This window comes from Triturus cristatus, chromosome 5_2 (genome assembly GCF_964204655.1).
Source record: "Triturus cristatus chromosome 5_2, aTriCri1.1, whole genome shotgun sequence".
Classification (NCBI taxonomy): domain Eukaryota; kingdom Metazoa; phylum Chordata; class Amphibia; order Caudata; family Salamandridae; genus Triturus; species Triturus cristatus.
The window spans coordinates 137,777,401-137,794,241 of record NC_140588.1 but is presented as its reverse complement, the minus strand read 5'-3'; the positions used below and the strand labels follow the sequence as shown (position 1 = coordinate 137,794,241).

General features: G+C 44.4%; 1 protein-coding gene across 1 annotated transcript in view; it reads left to right on the top strand.

The window, feature by feature from the left end:
* RETREG1 (reticulophagy regulator 1) overlaps nt 1-16,841 on the top strand; it is a 576,354-nt gene that overhangs the window by 544,719 nt on the left and 14,794 nt on the right. The window lies entirely within an intron of this gene.

Genomic DNA, 16,841 nt, shown 5'->3' with positions numbered 1-16,841 from the left:
CCGTGAGCTCCTCAACTGTATGCGCCAGTGCCTGTTGTGTAGGCCGGAGATCTGTGATGGAAGTTTTCGCAGTCCCCACTCTCTCCACCAGTTTGCGGTGTTCGGTATGAAGCAACCCTAGGCCTACTGATACTGTACTAATATCTTGGTGGAGGGTTGACTTAGTATCCACGATGGCCTCTAATATCTTGGCCAATTGCTTTTGAACCAGATCTGTTCCCACCAGGGCTTCTGGCTGGTGGTCAGGAGCAACTTCTCCTCGGTCCATTGCTGTTCCAGTCGCCCTTCCTCTAGGCTTCCTAATCGTCACCAGTGTATGCTATCTAGGCACTTCCGTAGGGGTCACCTCAGGGATAAACACAAAGATTTCAGACTGCTGGTATTCTATTGTATCCAGTCACCTCCTACATCAACCAACCATGCAACATGCAATGAACCAGTAGTCTATGGATGCAGGAGACTCTCAGACTAATGATGGGGTGGCCCCGACAGGGAGGCAAGGCAAAGGCAGCTCCTGGGTACCAGTTCCTCCTGATGTCAGAACATCTCACACGTCCTGTGGGGGGGAATTTAACCTCCTGGAACCGGCCAGGCCTCCCCACTGCTCCGGACAAATGTGCAAAGCAGGCTAAGGGAGGTGAAGTGGGGGCAAATCAACAAGTCATTCAGGTGGGGGCCCGCAATGCCATGGCACCGCCCGTCTGGGGCAACCCCCCAGGACCTCAGTCTTCTGCAGGCCCGGGTAAGGCCTCAGATTAGAGGCACCTTGCAGATGACCCCATTCCGATGGGGAGGTGGTAAGCACAGGGAGGAAGGCCACCCATGACTACCCACACACAGAGCAGCCACCAAGAAACCATTGGGTTCAGTGCAGGTCCCGGACCCCCACGGGCTCTGTGCAGACTCCAGCCATCCCAACAGGCACCCACCCTCGGGTTGGAAAGCCTCCACCCGCGCCGGGGCACCAGGGGACTCCAGGGGCAGCAACTGCTTACTCTAACCCAGAGGGGCACCTGTGTAGTCTCCCCCAGGTTCCGCAGGTTGTCAGGGTACAGCAGAGCATAACAGTCCAAGGAGCTGGCCACCCCAGGATTGGCATCAGGCAGAGAGGAGATTTCGTAAACTGGTCCACCACTCTCTGGGCCCAGGCCCCCAGATCAGTAAGTGGGAGAAGGGGGTATCCACTCCCTCCCTCTGTTGCCTGCCAGGTTCTCGTGTAAGTAGCTCACAAACTCAGCTGGAGCCTCAACTCTGCCACCGACACCGTCTGCAGTCGCGGAGCAGCAGCTATCCCATCAGGGCCTCGACAGTCCTGCCTTGTTTGCTTGGGCAACCGCTGCTTCTGCAGTGATGCAGCGGTCCCAGCGGCTGTCTGTTGCCGAGTGACCTCCACTCTCTACACTGGGCATACTGCGTCGTAGTTAAGATTGTTGTCATCCCCGGTTTCTTCTGGGGGTTACCGGGTCTCCACCACCTGCAGCCAGATATCAGGGCACCGCGTCCCTTTGCCTCTTAGGTCAGTGCCGCTCCACCATCTAGGGCCACTATTTTGGCCGTTGCAGTCCGCGGCCAGTCTCAAGTCTGCGGCAATTGCTGTATCAGTTTCGGAGCTCTGAAACTACCTTGACATAGCCCCACGTTGTCCGAAGAGATATATCACTCATGAAGCTCTCTCTGTCCGCTTGCCTGCCAGATGTTGCAGGATAAATGTCGGGCCAGCACAGACCATTGTTGGCTTCCAAGCCACGCCTCATTACGCGAGGTCCTGTTGCACCTAAATCAAGGATCTCGTCCACGGGGCTTGCGCTGCACAGGATGTCAGGGATGCAATGTGCAGTTGAGGTGATGTATCGATTCCGATGAGCGATGCAGTTGTGATGCAGAGTTTCGTCGTCGTCATCAAGGCTGCCGTCTCCGAGAGATGTGAGGAGCTGCGCAGCCGGGGAAAGTGACGAGCAGTGGTGGTTCTGAAGGCAATACGTAGATCCTTAGATGCTGGTGGGGGCTGCAATGCAAGTCTTTTGCAATGGGTTCAATCCACGTAGCAGCAGCATTGCATCGGTTATGCTCGGGGATATGTTGCTCAGCCTAGGAGATGTGTAATTTCCACTGGCAAGCACCTTATGCCCACTTCCAAGGGTTCCGGTCTGGGGTGGCACCACTTGGCAGGGTAGACTCACAGATGGCAGAGTCCAGGTGCAGGGGTTGGAAGCCTGCTATGTCTCGGAGGCTTCAGATCAGGAGGCCAGCCAACTAGCCCTTGGAGTCACTCTGGGTTCTGGCATCAAGAGATGCATGTCCAGTCCTTCTCACCCAGGCAAGTGGGCAGCAGTCAGCAGATTAGCACAGCAAAGTGCAGTCCACCAGAGTGGCAGTACTTCAGCAGTACACCGGTCCTTCTTCTTGGCAGAGTATCCACAAGTCCCGAATTGTACTGAAGTGGTGGTGTTTGAGGTCCAGAACTTATATCCAGTGGTCCCTTTGAAGTCGAGGAAACTTCAAAGACTTGCTTTCAAAGTGACACTCTACAGAGAGCCCTTTGTGTGTGGGCAGGATAAAGCTTATTCAGGTATAAGCGAGGCTGTGCCCAGCTTCTCCCTCTTATCCTGCCAGAGATTCCCCATTGAGACACACCTAAGCTCCCATTATGTGTGGCTGTATAGGAGGAATACACAAAGCCCAACTACCAACTACACTCAGTCATATGATCAGAAACAGGCTACAGGCACCAGATAGCTAAAGTAAAGAAAATGCCATCTTTCTGCCCCAGAATACTTGTTTCTGGTGCAGAGAGGACCTGGCTTGGCAGTTCAGGCTGGACTGCTCCCATGAGGAGCAGAGTCAAGACTGATTTGCTTACGGCTGGGTCCAAACTGGGGAGAACAATAGATTAAACCCCGATCTTTGTGATTGGGGTGAATGTTTGCATTGTTTAGCATTCCGTTTCTCATTTGTTCCTTTAACTTTCTAAAAGTGGCATTGTCAGAATTACAATTTAAAATATGACTTCACTATAAGTTTGGATTTTAAATTGCGATTGCAGAGACACCAGACTTTAAGGGCCATCTCTTTCCAATTGGAAATTATACTTATAAAATGTATTAAGATAATCCCATTGTTTTCCTGTGGAAGGGTTAGGCCTTGACGTAGTGTAAAATGAATTTGAGGTTTTTTTCACTACCAGGACATGTCAAATGTAAAAGTACATGTCCTATCTTTTAAATACATTGCACCCCGCCTTCTCGGTTGTCTGAATTAGGGGTGACATATGTATAAAAAGGGAGAGTGTGAGGCTGGTAAAAGGTTTATTTTTCCAGTTCGACATGGCAGCATAAACTGCACACACAGGCTCCACAATGGCACTGGTTAACAGTGGTAAAGTGTGCAGAGTCCTAATACCAGCAAAAATGAAGTCAGAAAAGTGGAAGAGAAAGACAAAAAGTTAGGGTGAATTGTTAGGTAGGTCCAACAATTTATCAGTCTAGTATTGAGACAAAATAAGAATAAATTCACAAGATACAATAATATAGTTTGCCGACTAAAATGTCTCAATAGGTTGAGGCGTAATAGTAGAAGACACAGTTTAGCAACCGGTGCAATAAGAATAAAGCAGATGGTTGCAAACAGGTGTTCCATGAAGAAGTTTTCCTTTCAATTCTAAGCATAGATAGTGAACAGAAATAATATAAAGATCCTTATCCAGGAAGCATAGAAGGTTTCAGCATAGACTCAAACTTCAGTAGAAGTTCAATGAAATAGAAAGAGTGTTCAGCATAAAGCTTCGCGCTTTAGGGAAAGCCCGTCAAGAGAGAGATCAGTTCCCTCTCTGAGTCGGAAGAGGTATGCCTAACTAACTATGAAAACACCAATTAATATAAAAGTAGCTTAAAAAACATCCTTATCTCTCCTAACACTACCAGGAACCAACCAAGATGTTGACTGTGAAGAACATCAGTACCCTCTCTTCAGTTTCCAATCTCATTGTAACTGTGACTGGAGCATTCAACCTTAAATAACCCACCATCCTGGTACATGATAAACAGAAGGCCTCCTTTTACCATTATTTCTACTAGTCTGATGCCGGTTTTCTCCCCTCAGGCTGCGCTATCAGCCACCTAATACAAACAATGAGACATTCTCTAGTAACGAGTAGCATGATGACACATCTGCAAAAGGAAGGAAGCAGCCTACTTGCAAGGTTAAAACATATACTTCAAATGAGGCCTTAGACAAGCTAAGTTAACTCAAAGAAGAATAACTTTGGTTACACGATTATACATAAACTTGTATGTAAAATGAAAACAAATTTTTAACAAGGATACTCATCCATGGTTATATTAATCGATTAATCAATCCAAATATGCTTATGCATGGATTCCTAATAACTATAATGATTTAATTCTATCATTTGATTTAAATACATCACATGCGTTAAAGAATTTGATTCACACATTCTGTATGAATGTCGTATATGAATATATGTGTATCATTATTATGCATAAAGGGTGGAGCCTAAATAATGCTGTTACTTGACGTACTGATCAATGAAGCGGACAAGCAGAGTTAAAGGCAAATAATCTAAGATGATATTGAGGAGAACCAATGCTGATGATGGCACTGAGCTTAAGCAGTGGCTAAATCGGCATTGAGCTAAAGTACAGGACATAGGACATCTGCCAGCAGATGGTGACAGCAGGTTTTGCGTTGTCTCTCTGCGGGGAATTGAGTGACAGTGGTAGAGGAAACACAATTTTACAACATCTAGCCTCTGGAAGGCAGTTTGAATGGCCAACATGTCTTCCAAATGATCAGTGGAAGGGAACGATGAGAGTGACTAACAGATACTTTTGTCACTGCAGGTGATTTCACAGCATCACATTATATTCCTGCCCAACCAGGTTCAATGGAGGCAAGTGTCAGGCACAATTCATCTATAAGAGTTAAAATTGTTCCCTCAACCTACCTTCAGCAACTGTCTCACTTTACAATTCCTTTTTTGTTCTTCTCACATTTCTAGGTGATATACCATCATTTCATTTGGAGTTTCGTGCCACTTATTTGCAGAAATAAGCACCAACATAGTCTGAGAAGACGCCAGAGTGCATTGCTTACCAGGAGAATTGATACAGTTTCCTAAGTTATAGAGAAGTTGGTGTACTGTAATGCAATACAGTTACCCGTTGCTGAAAGCAGAAAGTCAGTTTAGATCCTGATCCAGCGTAAGCGTTATAAATATATCAAATTTAGTTTCTACTTCACTACTTACTCATCTATCCCTCTAACTGCACTAGGCCCCATACAGTCAGATTGATTTCAGGGTTACCCTCACCACAGAGCGAATTGTCCTCTGATAGATCTTTGTCTGCCGATAGGAGGGGAGGGAATTAGGATGTCCAATACACAACGTTTGCCACCTAATGAGGACCATTAATTGGTGACTAACTCACACATTTGAAATAAGATTCAAATACACTTCTCGCAGGACCATAATGTAAAAATAAAGTATCACAATGGGGAGTCACAATCTTTTAAAGAAATTAAGTCTAACTTGTATAATAAAAACCAGAGGCTCTGCTACTGCGACACAAAATAGAAGAAGCAGAACTTGAGATTCTGAAAAGATTCACTTATTTTCCCTTCAAAGCATTTAGATTAAAGGAGTATTTCAATACAGCATCAACTAAAGAACATTGAGACACATTAATAGACTCAGCCAATTTGGATAGTTAGTTATTGCATTGAAGTTCCAGAATTTTTAGCAAAAACTATTAAAGCTTATAGTACTAGACACACATTTAGTCAGGAGTTCAAAACCAAGAGGATGGTTAAGATAAACATCAGATATGAGATTTCAGACTTGTACCGCCATTAAAGGCACAAGGTCCTTTTTAAACAATATCCAAAGATTTATAGCAAAGGAGTAAAGGAATCAATATTAAAATCCTCTAAGGGCAAGTCCATGAGCATTGACAAGAAGGAAATATAAAGCAATAATCAATTAGTTCGGCAAAGAAGGATTCCAGGTCGACTGCATGAATGTAGCAGCATTAGCAAAAAGCCAGTTTAAGATAGGGAAAATTAGGCATTGCGATAAAAGGCTAAAATCCAAAGCAAAATGAGTACAGCTTCATAGAAAATGTTTTCAATGAGAGCGTCCTGCATTGAGAGGAAAAAATATATATTGGTATTACATTACCAAAGGAAAAAACAGTCTGGCGTTGCCCCTCCTTTGGGGTTTCTTCTTTTATAGCCCTTATGACACCTTAATGTCGCGGTGTCACTCCATTTATCAGCCCATTGTATCATTTGTTTACCTGTGTAGCCACAGCATCATTTCTTTTACACCTGCATTCTTTCCCAAGCATTTCATGTGACCTACTGGGCTTTCCAGGCTTTACAGGGTAGTCAACAATGTACAATGTTACAAACTATGGCATCGGGTGAGAGTTGATTTTGCCACTGAGCGATTCCACCATGAACATCGAAAGAATGTCCTTTGCATGAGTACTGAAACATGCGTGAAACAAATACAGCAACATTTTCAAAATGTCAATAAGTTATCATGCTTGCTTAAGGGAAAAATTGCAGCTCAAGAAAGAACACGTTTAAAGTTTAAAATGCATACATCAGCTTCTAAATGAATTAAACTTAATTGGAATCATTTATAATGCATCAAATTGTTATTTCCAAATAAAAGAATAATAATACATGTTTACCCAATGTATTATTACACAAAATGTATTAGCATTAACTATGGTCTACTGCCAAGATTTTCAACATCCATACATGTAAATTATTCTTAAAAGCCATTTTACTAAAATTGTTTTCACATTTTTATAATCATTAAGGTCTCTACTATAATCTCTGTAAGTTTCAGCCTCCTTGCTAAGTTTATCACATAATTGCACCACAATCAAATTATACTGCATTTGCAATCAAAGGTAATAGAACTGTTGGGCCTCATCATTAGGTTCATTAGTTTTCTTCATCACATGAATAGTAAAACATGATTTCATAAGTAATCTTGTTATGACATCTTTTAATAAGCGTTATAACTATTTAGGCTTGTATTTTGTAATTTTCCAACTCTTTCAATCACGCTTTTACTGTGCTGTTTCTTCACTTGTCTCTATTATTCTATCATCTCGTCTTCTTTTGTGCAATGTGTACATTGAGGTTTTTGTGTCTAAATTGGTAAAGTACCATGTAATGTGGTTTTAAAATATTTACTCTATCAATTCAAAGTCCATGGAGGTTAAATTCAGGTCCGGACTGGCCGTAGTGGGCATCAGGCATTTCCGTTGGAGGACAGTTTTGCAGCAGTGGGGGCCGGTTTTGTTACTGGGGGCCGGTATTGCAGCAGTGCTTCAATATCGGCCCCCATTAACCAAAGTAGCAGTGCTTCACACTTAACCCCTGCCTCCTCCCAGGAAGCTGGTCCAACAAAATTGTCAGGGGTGCTTTGGGTTCCCAGTGTGGCCCTGGTTAAAGTTACAGCTCTTAGAACATTAATTTAAAAAAAACATGCTAACATCCAACCATCCTATTCAGACAGGCAGAAAGTGAGTGGCAGCCTTTAACCTATAGTTTAGACCCAGATTTCTCTTGAGAACATTAATTTTTTTTTTGTAATTATTATTTTTTATTAAATAACTTGAATCTGCATAAGTTACATGAATCAAATGGAGAGATCACAAGCAGGAGGAAGTCATTAAACAACATATTTACAGGCACTGTGTCTACAGGGATTGAGCAATGATACATCACGGGATACATTCTTTATGGTGAAGACAAGTCGTCAGAGATGGGGCTTCGTGGGGGACTACAAATCTACCCTCGATATGTGTTCTATGCCCTCCAGATTTGGGACCACTTCCTATAGCATCCCCTCGCTGTGTATACAGTTTTCTCACGGAACATTCACCAGTCCATATGTTTCTTCCATTCTGTTATGGTGGGTGGGGTTGTGGCTCCCCAAAGCTGAGCTATATTTCTCTTAGCTACCATGAGACCCAGTGTTACCCAGGTCCTACCCATCCTGTTCAGGTCAGTTGGGTTCCCACACATTCAGTAAGCACCTTTTTGCTTCAAGGCAGATGGCCAGACCCAACACTTCGTCAAGAACTGCATCTATTTGCCGCCAGTATCTCTGGATGTGGTCACATTCCCATAGGATATGGATAAAAGTTCACCCACTTCTGCCCTTGCCTTTCGAACCATGCAAGGTCCAGTAATTTATACCCTGTGTAAGATTTTAAGTTGGACAAGCCGTAGTCTGGCCAAAATGGCCACTTCCTTCGGGGAGGACAGTGCCTCCTTCCATTCCTTGTCATCCATTTCGAGGCCATCCCTTTCCCACTTTACCCTGTGACCCTGGAGATGGTCCGCTGTTTTGTTTATCAGCTTTTTGTATGTGAGGGAGATTGCTTTCTCTGGTAGATATCCGTCAAGCAGTCTGTCCTTGAGAGGCATGGATTCTGGGGGGGAGAAGCCTTTAGTTAGTTGGGACTGCAGCGCATGTTGGGCTTAGAGGTAATGGAAGTATTCTGTGCTGGCGAGTTCATACTTCTGTTGCAGGGAAGCAAATGTCACTACGTCTCCCTTTACCCATAGGTCTCCAATGGTCAAGATCCCAATGAGGTCCCATTTGTCAAACCCCTTTGACTGCCGTAGGTCACCTAGTCTCTCTGAGTCCCAGAGTGGTGTTGCTAACGTCAGTCGTCTTTCCCATCCCAGGCTTTTGGTTGCTGTGTGCTAGACCTGGATAGAGTGGTTGGATGGTCCAGTGAGGGAGAATCGCTTTGGTTTAGAATACAGGGCTCTGTTATAATTAGGGCTCCCGGTTTTATGGTATTTATTTTTTTGCCATTTCCGTCTGTATTTATCCATATTTATTTTTTGGGCTTTTTTTCTGTATTTATCCATATTTATTTTTGCCACAAGCAAAAGGCGACGCTACAGCTAGTATTTTTCCACATTTATTTACATTGACAAGGCACACCTGCGCCCGGTTGTTATTGGGCAACACAATACATTCAGCTGAAAACTTTGCCATTGTAGTACAAGCACATGTGCATTTCAAGAGACTTTGAGGGCATTGAGGCTCTTTCTGGTTTGTTAATGAAGTGAAGACCACTGAAAACCCGTTCAATATTTGCTGATGGTACCGGAATGACCAAAAGATTCTGTTAGAGCTTCAGCATCCTGTGATTCTGGGCAAATCACTTAATCTCCCTGTGCCTGTGCGTGGCTTTTTACTGTAAGGATAGTGAAAGAAACGTAAGCCTGGATTTAGTCACAGCCCTGACTGCACATTGCATGGATCTTGGAGGGCAATACATTTTTACTATCCGAAAACTTGAAAATATAAACCCAACAGTTTGCTGTCAATTGGTCTTCACCACATGACATTGAGAAAACATTTTTAGCCTCATGGGGTCTAAACAAACGGGAAAATTCATTGACCTCAACTTTCAGCAAAGAACATTCGCCAGCATTTGTACAATTCGTTACCCGACTCCTGCCCATGTGCTGCACTCTGAAAATATGTTGAAGCATTGACAACTAAGGCACACTTCATTTAAAAGAACTATAGTCACTGCCTAAGCCTCAATGAGGATACTCTGAGACACAAAAATTAGAAATGCAAGTAAACGGGCAGCATTTCTTTAAGTAAATTCAACTGGCTTCAAAAAGACCAAGGAAGTAATTTAATTCTGAAACATTCTCTTCTCACCTACATGGACTCCGCAAGACCCTTCCTAGAAATGTAGCTTCATGGAGATTACAGCACTACAGAAGGAATGCTCTTTTTGTATTTTGAGGACCCTCTATGGATGCTACACAGATATTATCAAACCCGACAGCTTCCAACGAGCAGTCGTCGAAATGCAAAAAAAGGCATTTCTTTCTTTAAACATGGCACGCAGAATAACTTCAATTTAGGGCATAACTCGAAGCTATACTACATGGCATGTTAAAAGAAAGAAATACCCTTTTTGCATTTTGACCCACGACCAGCCCCTACGTGGATGCTTGTGCTGGCTAGTTCACGCCGGCTTCCCAGAGGAATCCATCCAGGAGTTGTCAAGATGCAAAGGCTATTATTTCTTTCTTTAAATATGACAAGTGTAATCGCTTCACCTTATGTACTAAGGTGAGCGATTCTGCATGTCATGTTCTAAGAAAGAAACACCTGGGCCTCTAGTGCATTTTGACTTCCACCCCGGCGCCCGCTCACACTTGTGGGGCCCAGAAGGAAAGGAGAAGAGCCTATGCAAAGGGGGCGGGAGGGGCAGGAGAAGAGCCAATATGATGGGGCCGTGCCCGCACCACAAAGTCTGCCGCCCGGCGTGGTTTACTCCTGCGCCAAAAGTACACACAGGAGTCTCGTGCACCCTCGGGCCTTGGTGGAGCGTCCCTTGTGATTCTTGAGAGGAGTTGGAACACTCGTGTTCACAGATTAGGTTTGCTTAATGAAATGCAGTGGAGTCCGAGGTATGGTCAGACACTCTACATCCCCAATGACCCCCATACCATGCGTGAAGGGTTCGTTTCCAGAAGTGAATCCAGACTTCAGTCCCTTCTTGTGTCGCGCGCAGAAACTCCAGTGGGCGCCATCAGCTGTATTTGTGCTCCTGTCGCTTGCCCTACTTTTCTGTCGATTAACACACATTCCTCAAAATAGCGCTTCACTGTTCACTTGGGAAGCGAGGCACTGCAGTGAGTACGTTGTCCGCTGCGGACACATCTGTACTAAGCCCGGCTTTGCCACTTGAAAAGAAAGTATATTTCACTTTATTTGCGTATACCCCGGAGCTTCCTCTGTCAAAAGTGGCCGGTTTGGGCTACGGGATGAAGAACGGTGTAAAAGCGCTTTATGAAACAGAACGGTATTAAAGCACTGTATGAAACGGAATGGTATTTATCTGGAGAGCAAATACAAACAGGTAAAACTATGCACCTGTTAAGGTTAGACAAGTGGTGAAAGGGAAGAATTGATATAAGTGCACTCGGATCTAAAGTTAACAACTGTGACATGACAGTGAAGCCGATCAGAATATACCAACAGGGCTTTCTGAAAGAAATCTGTTATCATTAAGGCTCCCAGTACTCTGTTTTTTTTTCTTATAAGTATTACAAATAAATATAGCCGAAAATGTGTTTTCCTTATTTTTGTTTTTTTACGGACAGGTATGGAACAGTATTAGTCCTTTAGTGACTTCTCGGGATTAGTCATTACTGCCAGGCCCGCATACACGTCTTGTTAACAGCATGGCGCGCAATGGCAGAGAGAGGGTGATGCAAGAGTTGTGCACTGGCCTGGCAGGTTGCTGGCAGTGCGTACCTCCTCCCCCCCCCCACGTTTGTGGCAGCCCGGGCTGAAACAGCTTACACACAGCCGCCCCGAGTACTTCACAGGTCTTTAAAAGACCATTCGCTTGTTAATGGGGCTTTGTTGGTTGTTCACCCCTTCTAGAGCCCCTGCATCGCCACTCCCACTATTGCTGGAAGAATTAGCACGTTACACAATACTGCCCTGTCAGCTGAAACCCAGAGGCATCGGGTTTTTGCTTGCAGGAATCGGGAGGCGGGAGACTAGAGCTGCAACATTTACTCGTATTTTACCGTTTATAAATATAAATACAGACAAAGGAAATATCGATTTCCGTCTGTATTTATATGTATAAATCCGTAAATCCGGAAAACCGGGAGCCCTAGTTATAATTTCGACCCAGAAGAAGCCACCGATCCATGGCGTAACCCGGGTTGTCTATTCGGCGATAAGTACCATGATTAACAGCTACGAGATGTGCCGCCCAATAATATCTCTTGAGGTCTGGAAGGCTGATCCCGCCATCGTACCAGTTGAGGGTGAGCTTTTTGAGCGTTATTCGGGGTTTCCCGCCCCACAGCAAGTCTCTCTGTAAGCCCTCAATGTCTCAGAAGTAGCGGGCAGGCACTGGGTCGGGGTAGTTTTGTAGCACATATAGGAAGCAGGTACAGGGACATCATCTTGAAGAGTGTTGCCCTGCCCAGCAGGAAAAGACGAAGTGTCCTCCATGCAGTGATGTCTCGTTTCAGTCTTTGCAGTGGTGGATGCAAGTTGCGGTCGTAGCGGAGCTGGGGATTCGACGTCACATAAATCCCCAAATATTTAAAGCTCTCCGTGGTGACTTGAATAGGACTGCCCTCGACCCAGTACAAATACGTCAGATTTGTGGTTGTTCACTACGACCTGCGCCAGGGGCTCCGAATAGAGGAGTTTGATCCAGTGGACAAACTCAGACCCAAATCCCATCTTTGCTAGTACTGCAAAGAGGTAGGGCCACTTTATGATATCGAACGCCATTGATGCGTCTAGCGAGACTATAATCGCCGGTTCTTGTATTGTGCCCAGTCAACCCATCACTCCGTGTACCCTACGAAGGTTTAATGCAGTGTTACACTGTGGCATGAACCCCGACTGGTCTGGATGCACCAAGCGGCTGATCACTTTAACGAGGCGGTTAGCCAGTAGCTTAGCAAGGATTTTAGGTTCGGCATTCAGAAGAGAGATTGGCCTATATGAGGCACAGTCTGTCCTAGGTTTACCCTCGTTATGGATGGTAACAAGCGTGGCTACCCTTTGATGTCGCGGGAGCGTGCCCCACTTCTTGCTCTCTGCGAACATAGATCGCAGGTGTGGGGCTAATTTGTCCATTGCCAGTTTATACAGTTCAATGGGAAGGCTGTTGGGGCCCAGTGCCTTGCCAGACTGGAGACTTCTGATCGCTGCCGCTATTTCGTCATTGGTGAGGTCATTGTCCAGGAGCTCCCGAGAGAACATTAATTATTAAAGTGCTGAGTTACGAAAGAGTGATGAGCGCATACTTCAATAACTAGTGTCTTAAAGCTCATTTTTCAAGGCGGCAAATGTGGCTGCTTGTCTAATTTCTACAGGGATATTATTCCAGATATTAGGTGCAAACCTGAGTGGTACAGTATAGATTAATATTTTAGTAGGGGGTTCCAGACACAAAGGGCCCGATTCACAAAGGTAAAGTGAGACGAAAGTTGAACTTTACAACTTTCGGTATTAACAAAGAGCATTTACGAGTAGTAAATCCCCTTTGTGAATACCGAAAGTCGTAAAGTTAGATTTTCGACTCACTTTACCTTTGTGAATCGGGCCCAGTATGTTTTTGTCAATGAGCATTGTAGTCACACTTTTATTTTTTGATCGTGTTTTACGTAGTTAGGTACATGGACCTTAAAGGTCTTAAGGATGATGCACCCTCATCCAGGGATTTTACACGCAGTATTGGGTTTCACATGTTAATACCAGATAAGTTTGGGGACGAGAAACACATTTTAAAATGGCAGCCGCCATGAACACAGTGAAGAATTCGGGTTAACAGTCCATCTTTGTTGTTGATCGCAGATTACTCAGCCTTTAGTAATGAACTGGTATCGGGCATGCGAGAACTAACGCGTGCATGGAGATGGTCGAGCAGCGTTACAGGAGACGGTATGTAAAGCTGTATATAGATGGTATATGGAAGTTTGTAGCTTTCAAGAAAGTCGAGTTAGGTACATTTCAACTTACAAATAGTAGCACTGAATAATGATGGGAACACACACACATAAATGAATAGTTCATGTTATTATTCAAGCTGAATATCAACCCTTGTACATTGCTCGACATTTTTCTTTTGCGAATTGCCCCTGAAGAAGGGACAGAAGTCCCGAAATGCACTGGGCCTGAAAATTAAGATTGTCTTACTGTATTTTGTTTTGTTTGTATTTGATGCTTGAAAAAAGATTATATTAACAATATGGTACTGCATTGTATGTACATTCATGATAATGGATTACAACAAGAAGTATAAAGAAAAGAATTCAGAGAATAAATATAGTCATCCAGCATGATGACATTGATGAAACGTGTTTAGTTTTTGCATTATATAATAGTGGACAGTGGACACGGTAGTCAGGTTTAATGACTTGTTAATTGTTTTGTTATTTTGAGCATGTATGTTTGACAGCATACGTTTCAGTGTAGCACCCTACGATACAAATCACATAAATTGCTGATAAGGAGAGCACTTCACACACATACCTACTTACATTTTCTTACTTCACCTTTCTGTGTGCCCCTGGCTGTTTGTGTATTCAGCGTCTGGTGTGTGACTGACAGGAGCTGAGATGTGCATTCACTTTTAGACAGTCACTGGGGAGGTTAAGGTGTTCCCTGCCTTGCCTGGGTGACTTATCGCAGGACTAAATAGATCTGGTCTGCATTTAGAGTGGTGGGAGGAGTTGTACTTACACCTAAATAGGCTGTGTCTCCTTTTGCACAACACTGTCTTGGCCTCCTGTGGTCTTGCTGCACCAGTGAGGACAGAACTGGTTTGGACTGGGTTCAGAAACCCTTGCCACAAAAGGAACAAAGATATTTTGGTGTGTAAGTGTTACACCTAAAACCCCAGGACTTTAGATTACTTCCAGGAACAAGAGGACCCTGCCAAGAAGAAGAGCTGGAGAGCTGTAAGCAGGAGTAATGCACCTTTGCTGTCTTTATTTATTTATTTATTTTTTTAGTTTTATGTAGCGTAAACTAGACCCGAAGATATCAGGTATCAGAGAGCTTTACATTTGTGTTAGGCATGGGGAGATTAAGTGTTTTGCCCAGAATCATAGGAGGTTGAGCATCGTTGCCGAGACTCAAACCTGGTTCCCCAGCTTTGAGGTCGACCGCTCTAGCCGTAAGGCTACATCCTCTCTTGTCCTGCTTCTGTCTGTGGAGAAGGAAAAGGAATGACTCCTTTGGCTCTGCTGAGGCATCCTACTTGTGAGAGATTCTCCTGGGCTGCCAATCACTGCGGCGATCCAACAGAGGAAATCCCGGCAGGGACTTCCTCTCTGTGGCGGAGTAACGCTGACGACAGAGGTAGGCAGGGCCCAACTGCCAGAGGACGCTGGTGCCTCGTGGGCTTGCGCTGGCCACCTCGGGCGTGGGTCACACCCGCGGGGGGATAAGCGGCAATGCACACCGAGGAGACCTGGGAAGCGCTCCAGGCCCGCCTGCTTTCCTCCATTGGGGCCGTTGGCCATCTCTTGGTGCTGAAAGGTAAAAACAAAGGCAGCAGTAGCCAGCTCAGCCCCCGGGACTTGCAGAGTGGGGCTGAGCCTGACAACGTACGGAACAGCTGCACCGCGTGCTCGCAGGCAGCTGCACTTCAGTTCAGTTCTGTATGCTGGGAGGGCCAAGCAAGATCTCTCCACCAACGGGTCATATTTGTTTTTGGAAATTACCCAGATTGCCCCTGAAAGGAGTGCAGGTGGCTCTGCACTCCCCATTTTCTGATGCCGGGGTTAACAACCTAATGTGTTCATGAAGGTCCTATGACATGTGCAGCGTTTTGAGCTTTTACTTCAGTGCACAGTAATGATGTTATGACTGTGGCCTAATCTGATGCAAACTGGTTCTGATGCACAATGATTTACGGTTTATGCATATTGATGACAAGGGCCTAGCGGCACAGTGTTTGATGTAATTATGGTCTTATGTGGTTTTTGTGCCTCTTTGTGACAAGTGCCTAGTGGCGCAGCAATTCATGTTATGTGATCCAGATAGGCTTACATGCTACGCAGTGATTTATGGTCTAATGTGTGTTATGTGTATATAATACAAAGGATATTTTTGATATACCCTTGTGTGCAGTCGCCTTTGTGGTGTGACTAGTGTGTCACTGGTGTCTGTGTTGATAATGAATCTCATTCAAGGTTGGTTGTCATGGGTGTACATGTTGCCGTGGTAGACATCTTTGAGTGGGATTTGTAAAAATATAAATTAATTTAAAGATGCTTGCTGCACATGCATGCACATCAATTTATGTGAGCAGCCATCGTAAAGTGGTAAAGCATTTAAGAAGGCAGACCTCAATAGCGTAATAGGCCAACAAAAGTACAGAGGGGACTTGAGGAGACAAGATAGGTGGCTCATGATACAAGACGATGCTGGGTTAGTGGTGTTAAGAAGGAGTAATTAGAGAGTGGGAAGTAGGGCAAGAGAGGGAAAGAGAATAAATAGTCCGTCACATGCACTGCAATGCAAGGTCTGATGCCAGCAGTTGACAGACACATCAGTCATCAGAACACTGTGCAATTGAATATGGAGGAAAGCCATTGGATCAGGAGCGGGTAAATGAGATACACAACAAAGTCATGCAATCACGAAGAAGAGGCTGCCCCAAAGCATACTCTAGGTATATGTAATCTATTGGAAACAATACATTTGACAAAAAGACGGCTAAAGCTGTCTGTAGCTGAAACCTAAAATGGTGATAAGGGGTGAGGTTCATTGATTGCAACCTGTGCCACAGGCTTTCTGATGGATGGTGCTTTGTGAGGTCATTCTTCCTGTTTTGCTGTTGACCATGCAACTTTTAATTGCTGTTTTTTAGTGCTATTCGACAAAATCTGCAAACCCATCATATAGTAAAACTGCATTCAGTGAACTTGCTCCTTCTTGTAATCGAGTTGATGATTGTTGTCGGAAACATGCAGTAGTTGATTTACTTCACTAAACAGAACAAGGGCACAAGAGAAATAAGTTTAAACTGTAGCTTTTTTGTTTTTTTTTACATCAACTGCCTAAGTAAAATATAGAATTTTCAAGTCAGCTTGTTATGAACCACAATGTACCTCGATATAGGCCTAGGTAGTTGCACAACCTTTTACCTACATTTGTCCTACCATTGTTCTACATAACGGTTCTGGTGCTGACCTTTTACCTAGTTAGGTCCCGCATAAATGTTGTGTGCTTTTCTCCGAAAACTAGCCTAATTTATTATGCA